This window comes from Excalfactoria chinensis, chromosome Z (assembly GCF_039878825.1).
Source record: "Excalfactoria chinensis isolate bCotChi1 chromosome Z, bCotChi1.hap2, whole genome shotgun sequence".
In the NCBI taxonomy this organism is placed as follows: Eukaryota; Metazoa; Chordata; class Aves; order Galliformes; family Phasianidae; genus Excalfactoria; species Excalfactoria chinensis.
This window is the reverse complement of record NC_092857.1, coordinates 72,502,045-72,516,914: the sequence shown is the minus strand read 5'-3', so window position 1 is coordinate 72,516,914 and position 14,870 is coordinate 72,502,045.

The window sequence follows — 14,870 nt, the reverse complement described above, 5'->3', positions numbered from 1 at the left end:
CTGGATAATATCATAGAATGGTAGAATCATAGAATGGCCTGGTGATCATCCAGCTCCAACCCCCTGTTGTGTGCAGGGTCACCAACCAGCAGCCCAGGCTGCCCAGAGCCACATCCAGCCTGGCCTTGAATGCCAGCAGAGATGGGGCATCCACAGCCTCCTTGGGCAACCTGCAGTGGGTGACCGTCCAAGGAGACCTTCAAGGCCAGGCTGCACTGGGCTCTGGGTGCCTGATCAAGATGCACGTATATCCCTTTTCACTGCAGGGAGTTGAACCAGTTGACATTCCAACTCAAACCATTCCACGATTCTATTCAATTGTGCTTCAGCTCCAGTGCAGTTCCCATCTATCGGCTTACACTCTTGCTTTCTCAGCTCAGCAGGACTGTAACTTCCATCTCTGTCCCCCCAGCCCTGGGACAGACTTTCTGGTAGTTACAGGCAATTGACCAGAGTGTGTGGTCCTGCTCTGATGAACTGGCATTTCTTATCGGAGCGGTGTTTCGTGCACTTGAGAATACAGTGTCACGGAACTGACTTAACAGTCATTCAGAAACCACTTTTCTGGAATTTTCTGGTTCATCCACCAGTGCTTATTCAGCCATATCTCACATCCCATTTGACTCCCGAGTCCACCTTCACACCTCACACCTCTCTCTTACTGTCACTCACCAGCTGTTCTCCACGCATGACTTACCTTGCAGCTCTGTGGAAAGCACGGCATTTGCAAAAGACCCATTTACAGCAAAAGTTCTAATGCAAACGATTGTCCGACCTCCCAGTGTCAATGCCTGTGTCATTGCTACAGGGCAGCATTTACCAGACTCCGTCATCCTTCAAGTCACCCCCAGCAAAGGCAACTCAGAGCTACAAAAGAGGGCAGAAATCTCCTGCTTTCCTCTTTGAGCCCTGAGAGACTCTTCTTTTGAATGAGTGGTTTTGAATATCTCCAGAGTAGGATACTCCACTGCCTCCCCGAGCAGCCTAGCTTGTTCCATGCTAGTACAGAACTTCCTATATTCCAGTTTGTGCCCATTACCCTTTGTCCTGGTGCTGGTCACTACTGAAAAGAGTCTGGCCCCTTCCAGACACCTTGACACCTGCCCCAGAGATAGGTGTTGATAAGCTTTGATAAGCCTTCCTTCTCCAGGCTGAACATCCCTGGGGCTCTCAGCCTTTCCTCATATGGAAGATGTTCCAGGCCCTTAATCATCTTGGTGGCCCTCAGCTGGACTCTGTCGTATTTGGATGTGAAATATCATTTCTACTTCTGGCAGCAGAACAGTGGAATTAGACCTGACAAAACTGTGGTCTGAGGCACAAAAGCATCCTGTCTCTCCAGGTGTGAGGCCCCATACTGCTTTGTTCAATGAGAATGCCCTTCAAGGATGCAAATGCAGTTTTATCTCAAGCCTGCGTACAAGTGACTACTGTTTAAGATGCCCTGGAATTGTCACTTAAACTTTTCATGAATAGGAAATGAAGACCCTTGTTTAAGCAACAGAATGTCTCTGTACTGTAATAGATTTTGCAGACAAGGGCAATGGGCAGCCCTGCCAGGAAAGTCAGGAACAGAGTTGGCGGGAACACGAAGGCTCATAGAAGGAGATCAAAGTGACAGCCCCTCTGCCAGGATCCCTGCAGTGGACCATGATGGCTAGAGCTGGAACATCTGGAAATAGTGTCAGATGTAGCCGGTGAGAACTTGCAGCTTCTGCTTCAGCATGTTGTGACCTAACGTCATTCTCAGTCACTCAGCAAAACAGCCCCAAGGACTTGAAGTGGCCTAGGGAGTAAAGTAAATTCTTTATCTGCATATGCACTGTCTTTTGAGCCATTACATAGCTTCCTTCTGGATGGCATATTCTGAAGAGGCAGGGATGCTGACTCCATCTGAATGGTGAATCAAAAAGTATGCCTGGGTAACTATCCTGCTAGGTTAGCCTCTCTCTGCCTGCAGACATGCAACAGTTCTTGTTTATTCAGCCTTCCAAAGGCTGTGCTGAACAGGAGAACCGTGAGCATGACAGAATCTGGATTCCTTGCCCTCATTTCAGGCTGACTGCTAGGCAGTGAAAACATAGCCAAAGCTGCAGAGACAAGGCTTGCCCAGTGTATGCATGGGAAATGGACTCAGCTGGGGCAAAATGGGCAAAATCTGGCAGGTCACAGTGATATCAAATTCGAATGAGATCTGGAAGCATGAATTAGGTGTGGAACGTGTTTATAGCAGAAGCCAGTGCTTCCCACCACAGACACAGAACCGTTGTGTGTGGAGGGTCAATCTCCTTCTGTGACAGCACCATCTCACTGCCATGGACTGCAACTAAATGCTGACTTCCAGAGCAAGAGACCACCGTATATTTTCCCACAGTGAGGTTTTGAATCCCACACTACGAATCCCTTCATTGAGCAAAATGGAACCGAGGGAAGATATGGATCATTTCTCTTGGGACATTTGCAGGGGATCTGCAGGGTCGGGGCATGGTAAGGGAAAAAAGCACTGAAAAGCGAGATGGCAGGAAATACTCCTGTGTGAATCAATACATCCTTCATGTCAGGAGGGCGTAAGAAATCTGAGAGTGGCCAAAAGAATGTTTTGCCAACACACAGCAGTGGCTCTGAGGATCAGTCACCACAGAAGTGGTCCTGGAGCAGAAGGAAGAAGGGAGCCAGCACTCTGGTACAGATCACTTGGATTCTGGTACCGCTACCTGAGGTTACCTGCGTAAGCCTCCTTTCTGAGCACAGTCCCAAACTCTCTGCCTTGCTGTGACAGGTTGACCCCCACCAGATTGACCTGACCAAAATCTAAGCCCTCGCCCAGACACTCACTCATCTTCCTTCATTAAGAGCTCCATCTGAGAGGATCAGAATGCAGACGTCCTGTTTCCAGCTGGGATGAAGTAATTTTCTTCCTAGCACCTGGTGTGGTGCTGCAGTTTGGATTTTGAATGAGAGCAATGCTGATAGCACACCAGTGTTTTAGCTACTGCTGAGCTGAGCTTACACAGAGCCAAGGACATTTCAGCTTCCCACACTGCCCCATCAGTGAGGGTCTGGGGGGCAGTAGGAGCTGGGAGGGAATAGATCTGGGACAGCTGACCCAAACTGGCCGAAGGGGTGTTCCATACCATATGGTGTCATGCAGGACTATAAAAGTGGGGGAATTGGCCAGGGGTGGGGGGCTGCTCCAGGAATAGCTGGATGTTGGTTGGCAGATGGTGAGTGATTGTGCTGTGCATCACTTGTCTTGTATATAATTATTGTTGTTGTTGTTATTGCTATTATTTCACTTTCCTTTTCTGTACTATTAAACCCACGAGTTTTACCTTTTACCTTTTTTTTCTGATTCTCTCCCCAGTCCTGTGGGGGAGTGAGTGAGTGAAGGGCTGCAAGGAGCTGAGCTGCTGCTGGGTTGAACCACACCAGCAGGAAAGCAAGGAAACCTTTTAGATTGAGACAATGACGGTTTAATAAGAGAAACAAAGCTATGTGCACAGGGAAAGCAACGTGGAGAACTGTCTTTCCCATTGGCAGGCAGACGTCAGCTCCTTTCTGGACAGGAGGGCCTCAGAAGGCCTGGTGGTTGTTTGGGAAGACCAGTGCCACCAGCATGTACGATCTCTTTCACCTCTCTCTAAGCTGAGCACATTGTATGGTATGGGCTATCCCTTCGGTAACTGAAAGACACCTGTCCTGGCTGTTCCCTTCCCAGGCTCTCTGGAGGTCAGCATGGGAAACGGGAAACAGGGTAGCGGCCATGCAAGCATTGTTCACCTAAACGCTGGTGTGTAATCAGTGCAATGGTGTTCAGCAAATTGAAACATATTCCCATCAGGCTGCTCTGAAGAAAATTAACTCCATCCCGTCCAGACTCAGTGCAGTGGTAACATCCCTAGGACAGTCTAAGAGGAACGAATCCAGCCACCGCTATGGTGTGAGTTCATCATTGAACCTCAGCCACCTCACAGCACTGGGGAAGTCACACCTGATATGAGATTGTGAAATTCTGGCACCTAACTCTATTAAACTCATTGTAAACAGTTCCTGATAACGCTTTAAAATAATGGTCCATTACTGCAGTAATGCTTAATTAGAATGGAAGTGACAAATGGAGCCATCATGATTAATGTTATTATAATGAGTACATCTGCAATTTGCTGTAACACACAGAAATGTCTGGCTTCCCAAGAAACCCTCAGATACAGAGAGTGTCTTTTGTATTCATAGGGACATAATAATTCCTCTGAAGGAATCTCATCATAATTTAGCTTGAATTAATGTACATTTATCACACTGTGTAACCCAGTGTAGCAATTTATCTAAATCCTATATATGTAATGTAGACTGTATACTCTCGTCTAAGAGCACTCAATAATGGAGAAATCCTTTGAAGGAATACATTTACTGTAGATCATTAATGCTCAGTGTGTTAAGTGGCCTTTAAATTAAACCGAGTTAAATAAACTCTTCTTTAATATACCAATGTAACTTCGTTCATTAACAAACACATCAAGGCTTTTTTCATTTACATATAGCTGATGCAAGCATACGATACCAAAATGTTCTACTAGTGGAACAAAATGTGATTCGGGTGTCTATAAGAGAAGGTAGAAGAATTCATGGCACACTGGCTTCAGGTCTTTAGAAAACTAAATGCTGTCCTGCATTAACACCGTGATTCTGTGAACATGCTGAAAAAAAACCCAACCCAAACACCAGCAATAATGCCCTCAGCAGGAGCAGGAGGTGATCATCCCTCTGTACCCGGCACTGGTGAGACTGCACTCCATGTACCGCATTCAGTTTTGGGCCCCTCACTGCAAGGAAGGCACTGAGGACCTTAAGCGTGTCCAGAAAAGGGCATCAAAGATGGGAAGCATCTGGAGCACATTCTTATGGGGAGCAGATGAGGGAACTGGGATGGCACAGCCTGAAGACAAAGACCTCCCCGAAAGGAGGTAGTAGCAAGGGGGGGGTCTCTGGCAATGCTGCCAGCAAAGCTACGTGTGTCAGAGATAAAAGGGAGTTTCATCAGTGTAATAAATCCCCAGAGCAGTACCTTGCTTCTAGAAAATCTGTGAAATGTGGTTTGCATCACGTTTTTGAGTAAGACTTCGTCACAGTTTCTACACTTGTGTTTGTTTGATACCCATGTTTAAATCTTATTTATAGAAGAGTCTGCCTACAAGTTTTCTGATGTGGCTGTGCGGTCCCCTTTCCTTGGTATTTTTAATTGACAATAAGGAAGCATCACTTGAAAGTGGAGGAATAATCTGCCTTTGTCCCTACCATATGATTTCTACCTCTTTTTGTGTGCTATCTATTCTATGATTCTGTCAAGAACAAGAGAAGTGATGGCTGCTCTTGACTGGAGGAAGAATCACTTTTAATGATCTTCTCCTAGAACTGGACTTGAAAGTACATTAAGTTTGCATAGAACACTGAACTGGGAGGGGCTACTGACTCCCTCAAGGGTAGAGAAGCCTTGCAGAAAGACTGTGACAAATTAAAGGGCTGAACAATTCATGTCATGAATTTTAACAAGAGCAAGTACAGCACAGAAATGGGGAACCCCAGATGCTCTTGAAAGAATACAGAGTCGTTGGATGAGTCAGAAGGGATGTCTAAAGGTCATCTTGTTCAACACTCCTGCAGCAAACAGGGACAGTAGCGCAGTCAGGTGCTCAGAGCCCTGTCAAACCTGACCTTGAATGTCCCCAGGGATGGGGCATCCACCACCTCTCTGGGCAACCTGTTCCAGTGCCTTACAACCCTTACTGTAAAAAAAAACCAACAACTTCCTTATATTCAATCTGAATATTCCTTCTTTTAGACTGAAACCGTTTCCGCTTGACCTGTCACTGCAGACCCTCCTAAATAGTCTGTTCTGTTCCTTCTTATAGCCTCCGTTTAGCCACTGAAAGGCTGCTCTTAAGTCTCCCTGAAGCCTTCTCTTCTCCAGGCTGAGAAGGTCCTTTTGAACCTCCTCAGGTCCTTTTGAGTAGGGCTGTGCTCAATCCTTCCATCTCAGTACAAGCTAGTATTGATGGTAGGGGTTGCCACAAACCAGGTGCAAGTTCTTGCACTTGGATTTGTTGAATCTTATAAAGTTCTCCTGGGCTCAGCCTGTCTAGGGCTTTCTGTATTGCAACCTGTCCCTCTGGCAGCATCCGGATGGACTCTGGGTTATCTGACATCGTGTTCAGCAATTCATCCCTTACGTACAGGAAAAAGGTAAATAAAGCATTAATAAACAGGAAAAGGGAACTGCTTCCTGTGCAGTTATTTTTTCATTTTTTATTTGGTGAGGATGAAATAGAAAGTAACAGATCTCAGGAAAAGAACAGCCTTTGCAAATGGCTTTCAAGAAAATCTTTCCTTGCACCGAACAGCATCCCTGTTTGATTTGTTTCAAGGCAGTATGACAAAGCTGTGCCTAAACATGTGGGCAGTTCTAGCCAAGACAGAGCCCCTGGAGCTGCTGGGTAGCAAAACAATCTGACACTGTGCACAAAGCCACTCATAGGATCTCAGGGAGTGCTACTAATGCCACACAACTGATTAAACAGCATCTGCACTGCACCTTGAAGGAGCAGCTAGGAAATCATACACAAGCTGCTGATTTCCACAGCCAGCAGTGTAAGGGCCATTCTGGTTCTGCAGTGTAACATTCGTAACACCCTGAATAAAACTGAATAAACCCCAAAAAGGGTCCATAACTGTTAATAGCTACAACACAGCCTTGTAAAGCTGTTTGGCCTGGCAAAGTACTTAAGTCCCACTCTGCTCTGCCCTTGTGAGGCTCTACCTGGGGAACTGCTTCAGCATCATTACAGCCTTCCAGTACTTAAAGAGAGCTCATAAATAGCAGGGAGAGTGATGTTTTACCCTAATAATAGTGATAGGACAAGATGGAATAGCTTTAAGCTAAAAGACAGGAGATTTAGATTTGATGTCAGGAAGAAATTCTTTGCTCAGAGGGTGGTAAGAAAGTGGGACAGGCTGCTCAGAGAAACTGTGGAGCCATTCAACTCCAGGTTGGTTGTGGCCCTGGGCTACCACAGCTTGTTGGGAAGACTGTCTTGGTAGGGAGATTAAACTAGATGATCTTTAAGGTCCCTTTCTACCCAAGCAGTTCTATGATTCTATGACACGAAACCATTGCTTCTTTGGAAAGATGAGAGGCCTTGCAGAGGTATCCAGACAATCTGGCACATTGAGCCATCAGCAATGCCACAAATGAAGTCCAAGAAAGGAAACTGCAGGGTTCTACAGGACACTGGGTTCTGGGACACTGAACACATGTGCAAAATAGGAGATGAGTGGCTGGAGAGTGTCTCTGCAGAACATGAGACAACATGAATTAGGAGTTTGCTCTGGCAACCAGGAGGGCAAAGCACATTTTGGGGTGTGTTAAGCATAGTTCCACCAGCCGTTCAAAGGAGCAGATCCTTCTGCTCTACTTAGCACTGCTGCAGCCTCAGTTTGAGTCCTAGGTGCAGTTCTGGGCTCCACAAAGGATGTTAAGGTCCTTGGGAGTATCCAGAGGAGGACAACTAAGATGGCAACAGGTCTGGAAGATGTGTGCTGTGAGGAAGAGCTTTGAGCTCTTGGGTTGTCTGGTCCAAAGGAGAGAAAGGCAGGTGGTGACCTCCTTGCTCTTTGCAGCTTCCTGAGAGGGAAAGTAACAATTCCTTCATAATATGAAGGAACAGCAGGAGGTTGAGCAAAGAGAGTTTTAGGTTGGACATGAGGATAAATTTGTTTACTGAGAGGGTAGTTTGACATTGGAACAGGCTTCCTAGAGATGCAGTCGATGCTCTGTGCCTGCTGGTGTTCAAGAAGCATATGGATAATATTCTGAGGGGTATGTTTTATTTTCTGGTCAGCCCCATCTCAATTTGACAGTTGTATTTGATGCTCTGTTTATGTCCCTTCCAACTCTAACTACTGTATTGTGCTGTATTGTGCTGTATTGTATTCTGTTCTGTTCCCTTCTGCTCTGCTCCATTCCATATCACCACTAGAGGAGGAACGCCATCCAACTCAACAGGAAAAGGAGCAGTATGAGGCCACTGGTGCTCTCTTCTTTTCAAGTAGATGCTTCTTCCACCTGTTCTAGTCTGTGTGGCCAGTGGAGCACTTGCACATGTGTCTTGTTTATACACATATAGAGAAGGCACTGAGACCTATTTTTTCCCTCAGATCTGCTAACAACAAAGCTAAAATTCCCCTAGACGTAGGAAAATAGAAGTATTTAGCCTAAAAATATTTGTCTGTCCCCATTAGATGTACCCCAGGCTATTGTCCCTTACGCAGTGATTTTTCAGAGATCTTTGGAAAGGTGGTGCTTTTCAGAAATACCTCGACTATTCAGCAGTAACAAGAGCAACAGATACGTGGGTTTTCTTTTCCTTTCTCCCCGTGTGCTTTCATACTGGTTAACTACTCAGCATATTTACTACATTTGTTCTCATACCCTTGCAGAGAGGCCGGACAGCTATTAGCCTCTATTGCCAAAGAAGAAAGGAGAATTCCAGGAACTGTCCAGACATGGAAGAAAAACCCACTGCAGACTGAGGGCTTTAGATCATGTAACAGTTATGCTGTAATTACCACAGCCCCGTGTGCCGTGCACAGCTGGAAGTTCTGGTGTGCAGAACAGGAAACTCAGTTGATGATCAGTCCATCACCAAGGATAACCCAGAGTGTTTGGTATCACGTTGCACTGAGTGCTGCATGGACACAACATCCAAAGTGGCTGGGCACAGTGAGTTCCCACACATCTTCACACAGCAAAGCTCAGAATGTTGTTCAAGTAAAGGAGAGGAGGCATGTAAAGAGTGGTAAGAAAAGCAGGTGACCTGGAAAAATATCCACATGTGCCTGGTTATTGGACCCCTGTGCTGGCGGATGATGAGATACAATCCATGTGAAGTGATTAAGCTCTTAAAAATGATGACAAAGTTGGATGTATTGGTTTATTTTAACTTCTTAGCCAACTGTTCCTCTGTTTAACTGAGTGGTGACTATGTTTTCTAGCATGACCCACCTATGGAGAAAAGTTACAACAAATCAATATTTGCATTTGAAATACATGTGCTGTTTTAGAGAACTCTGCTGTCCCGCACATTTGTGCCTTTCAGGAGGGAGGACACTGAGGCAGACAAAAAACCTGGCACATGCAACATCAAATTCCTTGTAAGGCTAGGAAAAAGGGTCACCAATTCATGCCATTAATCTCAGATCTGACCAGGTAGCCCAGACGTATCACTGGGCAGAGGGCAGGAGCTGCTCGCTGAAACCTCAGGCACCACACAACACAAACGGCTTATTTTCAGAGTATCTGATCTATTAAACTGGGAGGTGAAATATGCAATTAGTATCATAGAAATGAGCTTCAGTCCATGATACATCTTAATTAGCTATGTAATTTTAGTTATGTTCCATTTGTAGAATCAGGTCTTGTAATTTACTGTTTGAATGTTGAATTTTATTTCATTTTTTTTCTTTTTAGCCTTGAGGCTTTAAGTAAATAGAGGTATTTGGCAAATGGAGAGGAAAGTTGCCTGATTTAAATGAGGTTTCAGCATACACACTCTTTTCCACATCTCGCAGTAGATGTGGGTTGCATGCTGGCTTTCAGGCCTTAAATTCAAAAGCCAACCAACCGAAGATCACTGCTGATCTATTCTCTTGTGATGGAGTCTATACTTACTTTCCCAATTCAGGCAGGATCTGTTGGTAGTTCATCTCAGGGATAAGGAAGACAACAGACACTAGCTTTTACATGTCGTATTCTAGTCCAGTTTATGGGAGGCAGGATCACTGTTTGAAAAAAAAAATGTTTCCCAAGGGATGGAGATGTATAATCACCGTTCTTTACCCAAATACTGCTGTTAGCAGTACTTATTCAGAGTGATTGTCTATGGCTAAACATCTGGCAAATGAACTGTTTCCATGGGTGATCATAGCTTTTTGGACTGGTTTTGACAGTAGCAACATGCTAGATATCAGCAGGCCTCAGACACCCTTAAACTGATACCCAGATGTTTGACGTGACAGTGCATGGTGCTGTAAAGTGTGTTTTGCAAAGGGTGAGCAGAGATAAACCCTGGGCCAAATTCCCTATATCAAACTAGAAGGTGGAGGATCATCTCTCCAGGGAGGCAGGCTGCCAGTGCCATTGACAGATGAAGCAAAATCACAGACTCACAGGAAATGCTGACAGTAGAACTGAGCTCACTTCCAACCAGTCAGTTACCTGTTGGCATGGGGGAAGGGAGTGAAGAAACTGCTTAGGAACCAGGGGATGTAGGTTTGAGAAACCATATGCATTCAACATACTAAGAAACTTCCCTGGAACTGCTGGCAGATCATAGAGAATAGGCATGTTATAACTCAGCAGACTTTTATTCAACAAAACGCCACCGAAAGCAGCCTGCTTGTTATCCTGGGGTTTATTTCCCCAGCCTTGCAAAGCATGTATCACGTTGCTGCTTTTAGTCAGAGAGACGTTCCATTAAAGTAGAAAACACTTTCATTTAAAAGAACTGCCTTGAAAAATTATTGAGCATGTAAGACCTTCTAATGCTACTCATAGATACTTATTAGCTAATTAGTAATTAACTAACAGCTTACAATTAATTACAGTAAGAACAACAATTACTAGTTCCCCAGTGATACAGAAGGGCTAGACTGGACACAGCTAGTGACTACAAAAACAGCTCCAAATTATGATGCTCCGTCTCCTCGAATTTCTCAGTTCAGCATTTGATCTGCAAATGTCTGTCCTGGGTTGAAAGAATGCCATGGAAACGTGGTGGGCAAATTGCTGGGAATGGAGCTCCAAGAGCTTTATGCTTGTCCGTGAAGGTGCTGGGAAGCAAGGGCACTGCTAGAAAAATAAGGATCAGGCAGAGATACTGTGGTCACTCTAACCAAGTTTCCCCAGTCACGTCCGGGATTCATCAGAGACAAGGAACTTGTCTAGTAGTCAAGAATCAATAGTCAATAGCCAAGGGAACCACTGTCTGTAAAGCACACCAGAAAAGAAGAAATCAGCATCTGAACAGTGACAAAATTCACCTTGGAGGGCCTGTTTCGTCCTACTTCAAAGTCACAAGGAATGCAGGATAAGTGCCTGCATGAACGGTTGGAGAGTTTGTGGAATGTTCTGTTGGCATGTAGGGGTGAATGGGAAAGCTAGGGAAAGAAAACTTGTGAAGGTATATAAGTGATGTGAGAACTTGTAATAAATGATCGGGATCATTCACATCTGAGTCTGTGCATCAGATGCAGCACCCATTATAATCAGTCAGGTAGGAGGGAGCCAAGTACTAAGCAGGAAGGTTTCTTGGTGAAGCAAGGATGCAGTGCAGATCACAAACAACTTACAGCCACAAATGAAGGTTTTTTTGATTCCATGTAAAATAAAGGAATGATGGCCCAGCCTGAGAGTGGAGGGACACCGGATGAAGTTTCAGGGAAGGTGATGTAGTGGGCAGCTCTCTACATGGAGGGAAAAGCAGGATCCAAGGCACCTTAATTCAGTTCATTTCTTCCTGTTTGTTGAAGAGTGGAGCTCTGAGTCCTGAGAATGAATCATAGAACCATAGAATGATAGAACCACAGAACGGCCTGGGTTGAAAAGGACCACAATGATCATCTGATTTCAACCCCCTGCTATGTGCGGGGTCACCAACCAGCAGACCAGGCTGCCCAGAGAATGCTCTGGGGCTGACCCATCCCAGAAGAGAAATGGCCCACAGCAGGCCAGGGACATTCTCCAGTTCATCCAGGGAAGCCTAGGTGTGACCCTGCTATTGCTGTGATTTTCACACAGAGAAGATCACCTATTAACCACTTCTACTACCTGCTTCTCCCACACCTCTCCTCTTCTTGCCCTTTAAGTAAATGGGGCTAGGCTCTTTCAGTCATGCCCAGCGACAGGATAAGAATCAATGGGCACAAAGTGGAGCACAGAAAGTTCCATATGAACATCAGGAAAAGCTTCGTTACTTTGAGAGTGACAAAACTCTGGAACAGCCTGCCCATAGACATTAAGGAGTCTCCTCCACTGGAGGTATTCAAACCTGTCTGGATGCTTTGCTGCGTACCCTGCTGCAAGGAACCAGCTTTAGCAGAGGAGCTGGACACCGTGCTCTCCAGAGGTCCCTTCCAACCCCTTCAGTTCTGTGATTCTGTGAACAATTCCCCCTCCCGCTTACTTTGTATCTCCTGCCAATACACTGAGCTATGGGAAGGTCTGGTTTTCTAATGCATTCCCCTAGCTTTATGGAGGTGGAATGTCCTCAAGGTGCTTTACGGAGTCAGTCCAGAGGTGAAAGCCTGAGATTTGTACCTGAGTTGAGCCCAGGATTTTGCTGTTTGTCCTAGACTTGTTGGCAAGGGAATCAAAAGGTGGGTAGGTGATACAACAGCCGAGCGATTCTCAGTCTTGTTGCTAGCTAAAGAAAATCAGGTGCCTTTGATCTGATCTGCCACTAGGCTTGACACAAACCTGTGAACTGTTTTCATTAGGAGAAGACACCAGCTGCTGAGGCCCTCAGGGGAGTCCGAGAGCTGCAAAGGAGGAAGGGATAAACGAATTGTGTCACTTTGCAGTGGCTTGGAAAAGGATAACAACACATCACGGGCTGCACCTTGGAGATCTTGCTGTTCAAACAGGGGAAGAGACAAGAGATGAATAGAATGAATCATGGCAATGCCAGTGATCACACCCAAACCCAGATCTGCCAGGAGTTCTTTGTGTGTGTGTGTGTGAGAGGGACTCCAAGATAATTGCAACTCACCTCTTTCCTCCCAGAGATAAACAACACATTCATATCTCACCCCCGGGAATTCAGGGAACTTCCCTTTTGGAAAATGTTAATATTTTCTCATGACACATTTCTGTGTCTAAAAAACTTTTAAAACACAGAAACTCATCTGAAGGATTTCCTGAATTTTAATACCCAGTCTGTCTTTGGTAAGGAAAGGGGTGCCAAAAGACAAGATTTCCTCCCAGAGTAGAATTTTAAATAGAGATTTCTATATAGCTCTACCATGGAGCAGGAAGAAAATCCCCACCTGCATGCAGCTGAAATCTGCAGATACCCCAGGTCGGTGGGGTGTCTAACTTTGTAGAACAGATCTGAAACATCGGCTTTTTTTATTTTTATTTTTATTTATTTATTTTTAAATTCAAACCACATATCTTTCACAAAACAAAATGCAAATTCAAACAGCTATTAAGATGGAATGATCTTAGATTTGTAGGAAGGAGGCAGGCGTCACTGGAAAACAGTGACAAAGAAACAGACATGGCAAGGAACAAGGTGCCAAAGCAACTGACCAAGACCTACTGGGGTCTGTCTGTAGGTAACAGTTCAGGAAACAGCCTCTGAAGGTCTGAGGAGTGTGGGTGGCAGGATAGATAAGAAAGGTATCCCTCAGTGCAGCACTAATGGTACCATTAGCAAAGTGATTCAGATTAGATGGAGACAAACTGAAGATAGGTCAGACTGCTAGTGTAGTTTGGGCTCTGGAAACTTTGTATTGAGAGAATGAAGGAGGAAGATGTGTTTGACTGATCCAAAGGTCGGCTGAAGAATGACTTGATTTATCTGGGCAGTATATAGGAACTCTGAGCACAGGGTTGTGGTCTGGCAGAGGAGAGCTTCTCTGCTGAGCAGAGAAAATCAGAATAAGGGTGTCAAGATTTGGGTCAGATGAATTTAGAAGAAGGTACGCACTTAAATTGGAGCACTGAATCATTTTCCTTTGCAATAAGAGGTATTTTTTATCACTGTAGCAGTATGTGTGTGAGCTGACACTGCAGAATCACAGGGATGTGTAAGGGAGCACATGCGCCCTTCTTTGTGGAAAAAGGTATAGAATCACATCATCACAGATTCACCAATATTGGGTAAGACCTCCAAGATCATTCAGTCCACCCCTCCATGTACAACTAACGTTTCACCACTAAACCCTAGTACAGCATCTAAATGTTCCTTGAGCACCTCCAGGGATGGTGACTAAACCACTTCCCTGGGCAATTCCAGCACCTGACCACTCTTTCAGAGAAGAAATTTTGCCTAACATCCAAACTGAATCTCCCGTGGGTCAACTGGAGGCATCAGCATGGACAGTGCTTTCTCAAAAGCACGGAGCGTGACCATGATACAGGTAGGCAACCAGGAATTCAAAGTAAGGACAGGAAAAGTCTGAGGGAAGACTGAGTGTGCACTGACATCCAGGAAGCTGCATGAGTGCTTTAAACATATACTTTGGGTTAACAAATTGCTACCAAATATTCTCCAAAAAGGGGTGGATTCGGGTGACAAACCTCTTACAGTGGAAACAATGTGAGTGTTATATTAACAAAAACACATTAGAAAGCATGAAAAGATGGGAAGAAAACAAACAACAACAAAAGCAGCATAAGAAACCAAGCTCAGAGCAAGCAATCCGTGTCACTTTTTTTTTTCCCTCCTGTGTACTCTTGCTCTGTCCCATTTGTCTAGCAGTAATCTACATTTCAAATGATTACATGGGAAGCTGAAGTGGTAGTGACAGGGATAAACGAAGCTTGTTAAACTAATAGCTGCACTAATGCCCAAATATGTGAACTTCCAGAGTCAAGCAGCATCCAAGGCTGCCGGAGCTGTCAGCCTTGCTCCCCCTGGGCTCGTCCGCCAGCCACTGCCACATGATGAATGGCCCTGTCGAGTAAATTCATCCGGGGCCCAATTAAATAGGCAGAAATGAACTAGAGCCATCAACCAGGGGGAGGGAGAGGGAGAGAGAGCAAGAGAGAGAGAAAGAAAGAGAGAATACTGAAAAATAGGTGGGAGGAGGGG